This window comes from Triticum dicoccoides, chromosome 6B, assembly GCF_002162155.2.
Source record: "Triticum dicoccoides isolate Atlit2015 ecotype Zavitan chromosome 6B, WEW_v2.0, whole genome shotgun sequence".
Classification (NCBI taxonomy): Eukaryota; Viridiplantae; Streptophyta; class Magnoliopsida; order Poales; family Poaceae; genus Triticum; species Triticum dicoccoides.
The window spans coordinates 326,170,925-326,183,537 of NC_041391.1; positions in this window are offsets into that span (position 1 = coordinate 326,170,925).

Genomic DNA, 12,613 nt, shown 5'->3' on the forward strand with positions numbered 1-12,613 from the left:
CCCTCCGCCGCCATGACCACGAAGCCGGTGTGCGTGCGCAGGCGCAGCCTGCAGTGAGGAAGAGTAGTACATGGTAGGTCGCCGCCGCTCTGGTCCCAGGAAGGCCACCGCTACTCCACTCAGTCGACGCCAAGCCTAGTGGGGTAAACATCGGCAGCCGATTAGCCGCTTGACGGCTACGTGGAGGCGGAAATCTTCAGAACCTTGTGCTCCGGAGGAGGAGGTTATCGAGGCGGATGAGGAGGAGGCAAAGGCAATGGCCGGCTTTCTCGGGTTCATGGCCGGACATGGTGGTCAGGTGCCGGCGATCGTTTTGATTAGGTTTACAGTAGGTTTTAGTACAGTTTGTGCGAAATATGTAAAGAATTTTGTCTAATTTGTAGGAAAAGTTTTTGAAATGTAATGAATTTCATCTGGTTAATTTGAAATTTGCTTTGTTTGCACGAATTTCGTCTGGTTAGTTCATATAGTTGTCGAAAGGTATGCGGGCAGCATCGGATGGCATCCATCAGTGTCCTCAGACAGATGCCTGTGTAAATTTGTGGGCCAGCGCTAGAGATGCCCTAACTATCATGCTATAGTCGCTAACACTCCTCCATTATTTGGCAGGGAATAGTTATCCCTCGATCAAAATCAGATCCGCGGTGTTTCGCACTCCTCCCGCGTAAGAGTGTAAACTCTTGCTTACATAAAAATGGAGCAAGTGGACGGCACTGTAGCACGTCATATCACTCAAACTAGCCACCTAACAAGCGGGAAAGCACCACTCTCGTCATTTTGTTCTGGATTTCTATCAATCGATCGCGCAAAAATGTTACGCTTCGCAAGTTCTAAAGGAAAAGGCGGCACACTTATGACTCGTACGTGTCGGACCCCCGACAGTCCGGCTCGCACGCCGCTCACCAGAGGGGACACGCGTTGTCTTGCAATTTCACTAACATGTTGGACTGTAATTGAATAAACCGTCGATAGCTGAAATCTAATCGCTCGATGGGCATCGGCTGAGAAGAGAGAAACGGGGGAGGGAGAAGAGATCGCCCGCCCGCCGCGCATGGACTCCAAGAAATATATGGTAATAATGTGAGGTGGGCCATGCTAGAGTCCGGACCGCTTTCGGAGCCCGCTCTGACCGCCCTGGCCCCTCAAGACGCCAGCTGCCCGCCGCATGCGTGCATAGAAAGTACTAAAAAATTGGGCTCTAAGCCCGCTTGTGTGGAGGAGAGAGAGGCATTGACAAAGTCGAGGAGTGGGCTCTACAAGAGCCCGTCTCTACACGTGCTCCTAGGTATAAAAAATAATTCTAATAAAAGGCATAAAAAACAATTGTGTCTAAAAAAAGAAAGGTAAAAAACATATGAGAGGAAATAGATAGAGAGAAAGTGAGAAAAAGTTGTAACCTTATAGCCAACCTTATAGTCAACAGTATGGTAGCATTACATGAGGAAGGAGGGAGTGGTGCACATGCCAAGTTCACTAGGCTGCCATGTTTCACACTCCTCCATCGTAACAGTGGAGACAATAGATTTCATCAAAAGTAAACAATGAATACTCATTGCTCGTCCTCTATATCGGAAAGAATACTTTCATTCACCGACATGTGGGACGTCGACCATCCTGGTCCACCTGCCATGCACAAAATTATCCTGGTCTACCCCGGTCGTATCGCGGGCCCAACCTTTCCCACTGTAAGTTGTTCAGACGAAGGAACCATCATGACTTTGTTGAATTCCACTTCTTTAAGAAAACTTATTGTACCCGCAATACTGCTACCACACGCGAAGATTGGACGGCACTGTACCATGTCATTTACGTCGGTGTTCTGGGAACGGGGGTCCCCAGACTTGCCTGCCTGCGGCCTGCGGCGTGGCTCGAGTGGTGGCCCAGTACGGCCCATCTTCATCAGTGCAAGACTCAAGACCCTCGCGAGGGTCCAAGGCTCGCGGGGCGGACGACACAAGACTCCCTCAGGAGCGGCCTCGCCGGGCAGGCTCGCGAGGAGGCGGAGAGATCAAGGTAGGGTACCTCGCGAGGTACTCATGACGCAAGCCATGATGATCGATACGAGGCGGGCGCCAGGCGGGCGCCGGCCTGCATAGTGTCCTTGTTTCCTCTTTGGTGCAAAGGGGGCAAGCACAGGCGTGGAGTTCCAAGGAATGAGGCAAAGGTTGCCATTTTAGTGTAACGAGACCAAGACCAGCAGAGCGGTAGGATGGAGGTCACCGTGGAGCCCAAGACAGCGTCATCGCTAGTACCTTTGGCAGCCGAAGACCAACTTTAGTCAGGATAACTTGTACTAGATGTTCACCTTCAAAATGGCCGTTGTTGGCGCCCTTTCCGCTCAATATTTGGGAAGAGGACCAGGGCCTCTATAAATAGGGATAGCCACCACAGTAGAAAGCATCTCATCGAGTCCTCATTAGATCCATAGGCGATCGAGCTCACCCAAGTAGTTCATCGCACCAGCTCAAGAACACCTCTCGCGAGGCTGTTCTTCCCTTCGTAAAGTTCATCATCAGCCCCTGAGGCAATCCACCACACCACACACTGGAGTAGGGTATTACACGACAATGGTGGCCTGAACCAGTATAAATCTTGTGTCCCTCGTGTTGTTCATCGTTTTAGCTTAGATTCTCGCGAGGCGATCGGGCGTGGATCGGTAGGGGGAAGATCTTCGTGCGCACCCCAGAGTTCGAACCTTCAGGGTCTGCCGGAACCCAACATCCAACATTTGGCGCGCCAGGTAGGGGTGCGCCGGAGTCTTTCTTCCGCTGTTTCGCGTTCGATCTTCGGTCGTGTCCATGGCAGACAATCAGTGGGCTCGAGCCGAGCGTCGGGCTGCTCTCGCCGCTCGCGTCGCCCAGATGGCTCCCGTCGGTGGGTGTCCCCGTCGTTCCCCGTCGCCTGCCGCCAACGCCGCCACCAGACCGGCGGGGAACAAGCAGCAGGCCTCGTCGCTGCATCCTTTGGTGCGGCGGGATGGCCGCACCGCCACCCTGTCGCTGACTCCAGCCGGTTCGTCGTCCCATGTGCGCAACGCCCCCACGGACGCGCACGCCGTGTTGCTCCTGGCGCGTGAGCTCTTGCACCACCGTCCCGTCGACGACCTCTATGAGGAGTGGCTCGCTTGCATCACCGAGCTCGTCAGCGCCGTAGGGGGCTCCCCAGCACCGTCCCTCTCGCTGCCTCGCCCTCTGTCCGGTGCAGGAGGCGCAGATCAGGAGGTGCCTCCGCCACCTCCTCCCCAAGAAGGTGCCCTGGCTCCAAGGCACGCGGCCCCAGGACGAGATCCACCGCATCCGGCGCCCGCACGACAAGAAAGGAGCTACCAAGAAATCCCTCGTCCCCAAGGAGGTGCTCGTGTGCTCCCGGCACCGGTGCGCCATGACCGCATCCCTGCGCCACCACGTCAAGACCCCACACTGCTCCAGGCAGCGGAGCGCGGGAATCCCCAGGAGCAAGCCTCGCATCAGCAGAGAGCTATGGTGGCCACCGCAGGCTTCCGCGCCTTCACCACCAAGCTACGCAGTGTCACCTGGCCGGGTAAGTTCAAACCTGACCTGACCCCTCGCTACGACGGCACTGCCGACCCCGCGGAGTTCCTACAGCTCTACGAGCTAGGTATTGAAGCCGCCAACAGGGACGAAAAGGTCATGGCGAACTGGTTTCCCATGGCACTCAAGGACGGTGCCCGCACCTGGCTCTTGATCCTGGCTACTGGCACGATCTCCTCCTGGGACGAGATGCGCACTCGCTTCATCGCCAACTTTTAGGGCACTCGTGACCGTCCGCCGGTCGTGGGTGACCTGCGCCGCATCAAGCAGCAGGCCGGAGAGACCTTGCAGAAGTACATCCAGCGCTTCAACAACGCCCGCCTCAAGATTCCTAGGGTAACCGAGGAGGCCATCATCTTGGCGTTCTCTGATGGTGTCCGCGACGTCAAGATGAAGGAGGAGCTGGCAATCCACAAAGATGTGTGTACATCTCTGGAGCTATTCAACCTGGCGACCAAGTGCGAAAGGGCTGAGGAAGGACACCTCTCCCTTCTCGAGCTCCCAGCCGCAGACCCAGAAGAGAAGAAAGCTAAGGCCAAAGATGTGAAAGCGCAAGGGGGCAGCTGTGCTCGTAGCAGAGCCGGACACAAAGTGCAGCAGGGACCAGCTAGAGTCATCCAAGGGTAGCCGGTACTGTGTGTACCACGATCTCCACACCCACAACACCAACGAATGCCAAGAACTCAGGGCCGTGCGGGAAAGCAGCGTCGGTCAACGCCCCGAGCACAACGATCGAGGCAAGAGCCGAGGCGGAGGAAGAGGTGGAGGACGATGGGACAACCGTGGTCCTCGCCAAGGGTGGCGTGATCGGCCTCACGAGGACCGCTGGCAGGACCACCCTCGCGAGGGGGCTTGGAGGGATCAGCCTCGTGAGGATCGCCCGCAAGGCAACGCAAGACTCCCTCCTCTGCCACCACCGCCAAGAAGGAATGACGACCATCATCAGGACGAGGGGGCTGGGGGCTTCCAGGAGCCACGTGCAATCGCTTGCATCTTGGGTGGCGCTCAGGCCCCAGCCTCTCAATGCATCTTCAAGCAGTTTGCTCGCGAAGTGAATGCAGTCCTCCCCAAGCTTGAGGCCACGCGCCCCCTTAGGTGGTCTGCGTGCGCCATCATGTTCAGCTCAGCAGATCAGCTCAAGTGCGCGGCGACGGCCGGTGTCCTCCCGATGCTCTGCTCCCCAGTAATCAACAATGTGCAAGTTACCAGGACCCTCATCAACGGCGGAGCAGGGCTCAACGTCCTGTCCGTCGAGACATTCAACAATCTTCAAGTGCCATACGATCATCTTCAACCAACCAAGCCCTTCTCAGGGGTCACTGATGGTTCCATTGTCCCGATAGGGCAGGTCCGCCTCCCTGTCACCTTTGGGCAGCGCAACAACTACCATACTGAGCTCATTGACTTCGACGTCGCCCACATCCGCCTGCCATACAATGCCATCCTTGGGTACCCCGCCCTGGCCAAGTTCATGGCAGTGACTCACTATGGCTACAACGTCCTCAAGATGCCAGGAAGTGGCGGAGTCATCACGGTCCCCAGTGAAGAGAAGGATGCGGTGTGCTCTCTCGAGCGCGCCTTCCAAGCCGCGTCAATCGAGGACCCAGATAGCAAGAGAATAGAAATCTTCCTGAAGCAGCTCCCAAGAAGAAGAAGACATCACCTGCCTCGGGGCCTCAGGAGGCAGGCTCCTCCGGAGGCGCCACATGCGGACATGCGCCCATCCAAGGGGAGCCACCCTCCGTCGCATAGGAAGGCACGCCCGGCGCCCTCCTCGGGCAAGGCTCGGGGGCTCTCTCCTGGGGAGCCACTGACTTTGCAAAGATCATGAGGGAGGCACTTGGGCACCACTTGGAGGCGTGCTTCATGGCATGTTTCCCTTAGGAAGGCGTAAGGCAAGGAGGGCCCAACCCTCAGGAGTTCATCACCAAGGTTGCTCAGGAATTGCAGGAATCGAGAGTCCTGCGCGGCAACCACCGCCTGCCCAGCGTGGCTCCCCATCCAGGCGAGGATGGCGGGCTGCGCATCTGCATCGACTGCCCAGGGCTCAATCGAGTCGCGTCTCAGGAGCGCTTCTCGCCTTCGCGTGTGGGGTGTTGCGCGGGTCCACCGCACAGCTACGTTCGCATGCCCTTCAGCCTGCCGAACGCGGCTGCTACCCACCAGCGCCTGATGAGGAGCGTCCTGGAAGCTCAGGTGGCCAAGCATCGCGCGCTCCTGGAGGAAATGGAGATGGACCTCGATGTGCCGCCCGGACCTCCTGAGCTTCCCGAGGCTCTGAGCCCCGAGGACTCGTGAAGATTGGCTTCTTCACCACGCACCGTCAGCTGCTCCGACACTCACTCTGCAATGGTATCAGGTGACTTATCTCAAGTTTCGTTTCAGCTGGGAGTGCCCTCAGGGCTGCACCATTCCCAAGTCGCGTGGATCTGTCCCTGCGGCATGTATCCGTTTTGCTTATGTCTTCAGCTTACCTTGTTGGGGGCGCCCCTCGGGCTGCATAATCCCCAAGCCGGTTGGGCTTGACCCAGTGGCGTGTGCCTTTCTCTGCATCTATCTAAGTTGATTTGCTTCTTCCTGCTTAACCTGCTTATGATTATCGTCCGCTGCCTACCACGGGCCTCTCCTCTCTCATGCAAAGCGCTTTCACGTTAAAAGGGGGGCGCCTGAGCATCACGACTCAGGAGCTCTTACTGGCTCTCCAACCCTCACCCCCTTGCCTTGTCCATGACATCGCGACCTAGCATACCAGCGGCGGCTGAGCTTGCTCGAGGGCCGGGACCTGAGGATGTAGAGCATTTGCGTTTTAACCACCTTGGAGGAACGTACAACCGACAAAGGCCTAGAGCCAGGCGCAACCCGCCACGAGGTAGGGCCCCGTGAGTCCCGCGCTGGCTCACGGGTGCCCAGATACACCTCTCATAGCCCTACCGTGTCGGCCAAGTGTCAGGGCGGGGTTGTACACGCCCCGGGGGCTCCTCCCGGAGGGGAGCCCCCCTCCCATGTACCAGTGGAAGAACCATGCTCCACGCTGGCGACGACACTACCGAGGAGCGGTTATGCCCGTACACATACGGAAGCGCTATGCTCCGCGTTGATGGTAAACAACTGAGGGCAGCCCACGACTGTATCAACCTCAGAGAGCCCAGAGCTCACTGTCTGGCCTCATCGCAATGCCTCCCCTCGGGAGCGCCGCGCGAGGGGGCTGGGCACGAGGGCTGCGCCCGGGCCACGCCCGAGCACACGCCACCTAGCCAGGTCCCTCGGACCTGGTCGTTGCACGCCCCTCCCCGAGCGGAGCCAAGGTATGAAGACCCGTTTGCGCATCAAGGGGGACTCCTGAGCATCGCGACTCAGGAGCCTAACTGGTCACGTAGCCCCTCACTCCTTAGTTCTGAAAGGCTAACAGCGGTTGAGGTATGCACGGGGCCGGGCCCTGCCGATGTAGAACGACAGATCCTCTCTTCCAGCCCCCTCCCTATTCGTTGTTTGTGTGTGAAGGGATACTCTTGAGCATCGTGACTCCAGAGCCTAACTTTCCACAACCCCTTACTCCTTGGCCCCGTCCTGGTGATCCAGTCGGGGCTAACGGCGGCTGAGGTATGCGCAGGGCCGGGCCCTGCCGACGTAGAACACAAGCAAATAGGAGGGAAATCGCAAAATCTAGCAAATCCAGAAGCAAATATTATAGAACATAGATTGTTCTCACAGCACCAGACACAAATTTAAACGCCGCCACGAGGCACGATGCATGTTGCAAGGATCAAAGCAGGAAAGAGGCCACGAGAAGATCACCCCTGGGCGGCGCTGCCGCTCGTGGTGGAGTCGTGCTTGTCAGCTCCACCCCCTGGGGCCGCAGAGTCGGCAGCGCCTTGCTTGGGCACGGTGTTGAAGGCGCGGAACTTCCCTAGCAAGGCCTCCGCTCGACCCTTGACGGCTTCGGCAGCAGCGGTGGAGCGCTTGGCGTCCACGGGCTCCAACAGGTCGTCAAGGTTGGCGTCGGGATCGCGGAGGTAGACGTGGCTGAGGATCTGCATCAGCGCTGCGGAGGAAAGGACGCGAGCCTCAACTTCGGCCATGGGGCCGATGCCAATCACGACTTCCTCAAGCGCTTCGACGAGGAAGGGAACCCGCTTAGTGGGGCCTTCCTTGGCTCCGGCCAGCGGTTTCTCCAGGCCCCCGTCATAGAGCGTTTTCAGTGCTATGTGAGCCCTCTCCTCATAGCGCATGAAGGTCGCGCGGTCCTCGGCCAAGACCTTCGCCTCGAAATCCAGTTCGACCTTCTCCGTCTTTAGCGCCTGCTCCAGCGTCTTCAGCCGGTTGCGGTCGGCTGAGATTTTGGCGTCGTGGTCCTTGAGAGCAGCCTCCCGAGCCTTCATCTCCTCCTCCTTCACCTGGCAGTCGGGAATCTCCTTGGCGAGATCATCACGCAGCCCTTGCAACTCGCCCTCTAGCGTCTTGCAGCAGCCCTTGACGGTTGAAGCATCCTTCAACACCGCGTCACGAGCGGCCATGGCCTGGGAGGTGGCTTGCTTCCCCTCCTCGGAAGCCGTCACAGCCTGGCTCAATGCCGCTCGGACGGAGGCATCAGAGTAAACCCAGCTGGAGACCAACTCCAGGCGCCCGGCTACCAGGCGAGGGTCCGCGCTCCGGAGATCCTCCCGCAACCGGCTCAGCTTGTCGGCGGCTTGGTCCAAGGCGACGGAGGAGGTAGGGACCCCCTGAGCCAGGGCAACCTCGGTGACATCATCAAGCGCAGGCGCCTCCAGGGTCAGCGGGGTCATAGGGGCTGACTCCTCGCCGGAGCGTCCCTGCTGGCCTCGCGAGGACGATCGGGCAGGGGACGTGCGGGCCCTGCTGCCTCCGTTCCCTGCGAGTGAAGACGCGGCCACGGCTGATGAGCCCGTTCCAGGCGGGGTCGCCGTGTCTCCCTTCAGCCTCTTCGCCGCAGGTAGCAGCCTACCCAGTGGAAGATGTCAGACATTGACGGTGAAAAGATAGGAGCAAGGCGAAGTTCGAATACTTACTGGTTGACTGCCCCGGGATCCCATGGACTCTGGCCAAGCTTGACGCCCGAAATCCTTTTGCGGGGCTCAGCCTCGGGAGGCCCAGCAGTAGAGGAAGGCGCACCTGAAGGGCTAGAGTTGGCTTCGGTCGACGCGAGGGCTGGGGTAGACCCTCGGGAGATCAACCCAGACCTGTCCTTTTTCGGGACCAAGGGCGGGTCCTCCCCTCCTCACCTGGCACCAGCCTCGTCGTCATCAGGCATGGAGTGGAGGGCGCTGGACTTGTGCCAGGGGGAAGTCTCCCTCGTCCCCTCAAAGGTCGCCTCCGAGTTGCGCACCTCGTCCTCGTCGTCATCTTCCTCCTCTCCCCCGCCGGAGTCACCAGAGGACAAGTTCACCGTCGTCGTCGCCGCCTGGCCCTCAGGATCCTCCGCTGGCACCAGACCGACCTCGTAGAAGGTGGGCATGGTGTCCACCACCCGTTTCCAGTCACCACGAAGGAACAAAGGGACCGTAGCATCCACCGGGCCTGTCGCGTCCTCTCCGACCAAGAAGCGGAGGGCCGCGGTCAGATCCTCATCATTCAGGGCGTCCAAGCTCAGGCGGAGGACGACGTCCGCATCCGCGAGCCTCCACAGCGGGTGCGAGTGTGCCTGAAGAGGGGCCACTCGGTGCGACAGGAACTCCCTCAGGAGCGAGGCCCCGGTCAGCTTCGCCGCCCTCAGATTGCCCGACCTCAGGTCGGCATTCATCTTCTCCAGCACCAGCTTCACCCGCAGGTCGTCAAGCTTCGTGCGGGACCATGCCTCGACAGCCTCAGGCTGCTCTATGGGCATCTCCAGCAGGGTGTTGTGGCACCTAGTGTCCTCCATGACCCACTTGCTCCGGAAGCCTTTGGCCCTCTTCCCAGCCTTCGAGATGGCATTGGACTTGGAGTACGCGACAAAGCTCATGCACAGCGAGATATTGCCGCCGGTGACCCAGAGGGAGAAGAAGTGGCACGGCAAGGCCAAGGAGGGCACCACCCCGACGTGTGCCTCACAGTAGTAGGCGAAGATCGGCAGGAGAAGGATGGAGTTGGGATGGATATGCAGAGCGTGCAACTGATACTAGCGAAGGACGGCAAGGAAGAACTCAGAGAAAGTAGGAACTCGACAAGCGATAACAACGCTCATGTAGAGGGGGTAGAAGGTGCTCCCCTTGTCCTCCGGCCGGGCAGAGCCAAGCCAGAGCGCAGTCTCCCCCATCTCGTTGATCTACGACGCCGCCATCTGGCGCGTGAGGGCGAGATTCTTCTCCGTCATGTTGGGGGAGACCAGAGCCGGCGAGTACTAGGCCGATGCAGCCCTGGCCGGGGTCTTGCGGGGTGCAATTGCTTGCCGTAGGAGAAAGGGTGTGGCAAATCTGGAGATTTCGGAAGCAGGAGGGCGAAGAGCAAGAAAGGGGATCTGAAGCAAGGAGAACGAGATTAATGAAGGCAAGGCTAACCCCAGGCCAGCCTTTTGTCAGTCGAGCAGTTGTCGAGGCAGCATGGGGAAGCGGAGACGCCCACGTCCTATCAACCGCCACGTGGCGCCCAAGGCCGCAGGCTGATGGGGCCCACGGCGCTCTGCACTTGCCCCTTCGCTTCTCTGATAAGCCAAGTCCGAGCGCGCCTTGGGCCCGGGGGCTACTGTCGGTGTTCTGGGAATGGGGGCCCCCAGACTTGCCTGCTTGCGGCCTGCGGCGTGGCTCGAGTGGTGGCCCAGTACGACCCATCTTCATCAGCGCAAGACTCAAGACCCTCGCGAGGGGCCAAGCCTCGCAGGGCGGACGACACAAGACTCCCTCAGGAGCGGCCTCGCCAGGCAGGCTCGCGAGGAGGCGGAGAGATCAAGGCAGGGTACCTCGCGAGGTACTCGTGACGCAAGCCATGACGATCGAGACCAGGTGGGCGCCAGGCAGGCGCCAGGCGGGCGCCGGCCTGTGCAGTGTCCTTGCTTCCTCTTTGGTGCAAAGGGGGCAAGCACAGGCGTGGAGTACCGAGGCATCAGGCAAAGGTTGCCATTTCAGTGCAACGAGACCAAGACAAGCAGAGCGGCAGGATGGAGGTCACCGTGAAGCCCAATACGGCGTCTCGCCAGTACCTTTGGCAGCCGAAGACCAACTTTAGTCAGGATAACTTCTACTAGATGTTCCCCTTCAAAATGGCCGTTGTTGGCGCCCTTCCTGCTCAATATTTGGGAAGAGGACCAGGGCCTCTATAAATAGGGATAGCCACCACAGTAGAAAGCATCTCATCGAGTCCTCATTAGATCCATAGGCGATCGAGCTCACCCAAGTAGTTCATCGCACCGGCTCAAGAACACCTCTCGTGAGGCTGTTCTTCACTTTGTACTGTTCATCATCAGCCCCTGAGGCAATCCACCACACCACACACTGGAGTAGGGTATTACACGACAATGGTGGCCCGAACCAGTATAACTCTTGTGTCCCTCGTGTTGTTCATCGTTTTAGCTTAGATTCTCGCGAGGCGATCGGGCGTGGATCGGTAGGGGGAAGATCTTCGTGCGCACCCCAGAGTTCAAACCTTAAGGGTCTGCCGGAACCCAACATCCGACAATATCACTGAAACCCACTAGGCTAAACTAACCCGCCTAGGTCATCTATTTTGGAACGGAGGGAGTACGTCTCGGCACTGCTATGATTTTGTGTTGTACGTCTCTGTACTTTTGCTATGATTTTCCTAACTTTGAACCAAATGAGGCCTGAATGTATCCGTGTCGACTATTGTCTGATCGACCGCTAAGCCTACAATTTTAGGATCTAGGGCTATTGGTCGATCGACGACGGATAAGTATAAGCGTACCACGAGCTCATCAGCCCCAATGTTTCTCTTTGGTGAGTGTTTTGCAAGTACTATAGCTTGCACAGTAGCTAGCCTACTAACACCAAGAATCATCAAACAAGCCCTGCTGATATGATAAACAGTTCAAACTTACACCTAAGCATGCCATATATTACATCAAAAGCTGGTGAGGATACATTTGTTTCCACAACTCGGAGAGGGTTTGCATGATTCACTATCAAACAAAAGTAGCAAGTACCGCCCACACAAGACAGTGCACTAGCCCTAAGATGGTTTGATAACATGCATGATTCTGGTAATTAAACACATGGCAATGCAAACTACCCTGAAGGATTAGCGCGACCAACTATTTCTTGTCATCTATCTCTCGGGCAATGACCATAGCACGGACAGCGGCATGGGAATCACTCGCTGGAGCGATGTCCACAGGACTGACCGCAACATCGGAATCGATCTCTGGGGCGATGTCCACAGGATGGACAGCGACATCAGAATCGATCTCCGGGGCGATGCCAACAGGACCGACCGTGACATCGGAATCATTAAGGACGTCCATCGGCACCTGCACAACACTAACATATTAGCAAGCACATTGCAAATAATCAAAAACAACAACTATGGTAATAAGCCATTATTTTTTACCTTGTGCAGCTCACCGGCGGATCTCATCCCTCCGGGGGCCATCTCCTCGTCCTCGATGGGGGCCATCACCTTGCCAGGGGAATACTGCTTCTCAACGGCGACTATCTCCTCAAAGTCGGCCTTGAGCCTCGCATAGGTGGCCACCAGAGTTTCTAGGGTAGGCACGGTGGGGCCCTTGCTATTCTTCCAACTTTCTTTGAGGAGTTCGTCCGCCAACGTCGTCAACTCTTTGGCCAGTGCTTGTTTCTTGGAGTTCTTCATCTCCATGGCTTGGCCCGCCAACATGGTCAACTCGTTGGTCGGTGCTTGCTTCCTGGAGATCTCTGTCTCCAGTGGGTTGTCTGCCGGCAACTCTTTGCCTAGCGCTCCAGGATCCATCAATGAACTGACAAACAAAAAGCAATCGAAAGGAAACCACAAGCACAATGAAAATGGGAAAAGAATAGGATGTGAGAATCGGTCAGTGCTTCGCAAAAAGAAGATTCTTGGAATGAAAATATAGCAGCACAACTGATTCGCCCACCTTTCCTTCGTCGGTACAGAAGAAAAATGGCAGAAGTGAGTAG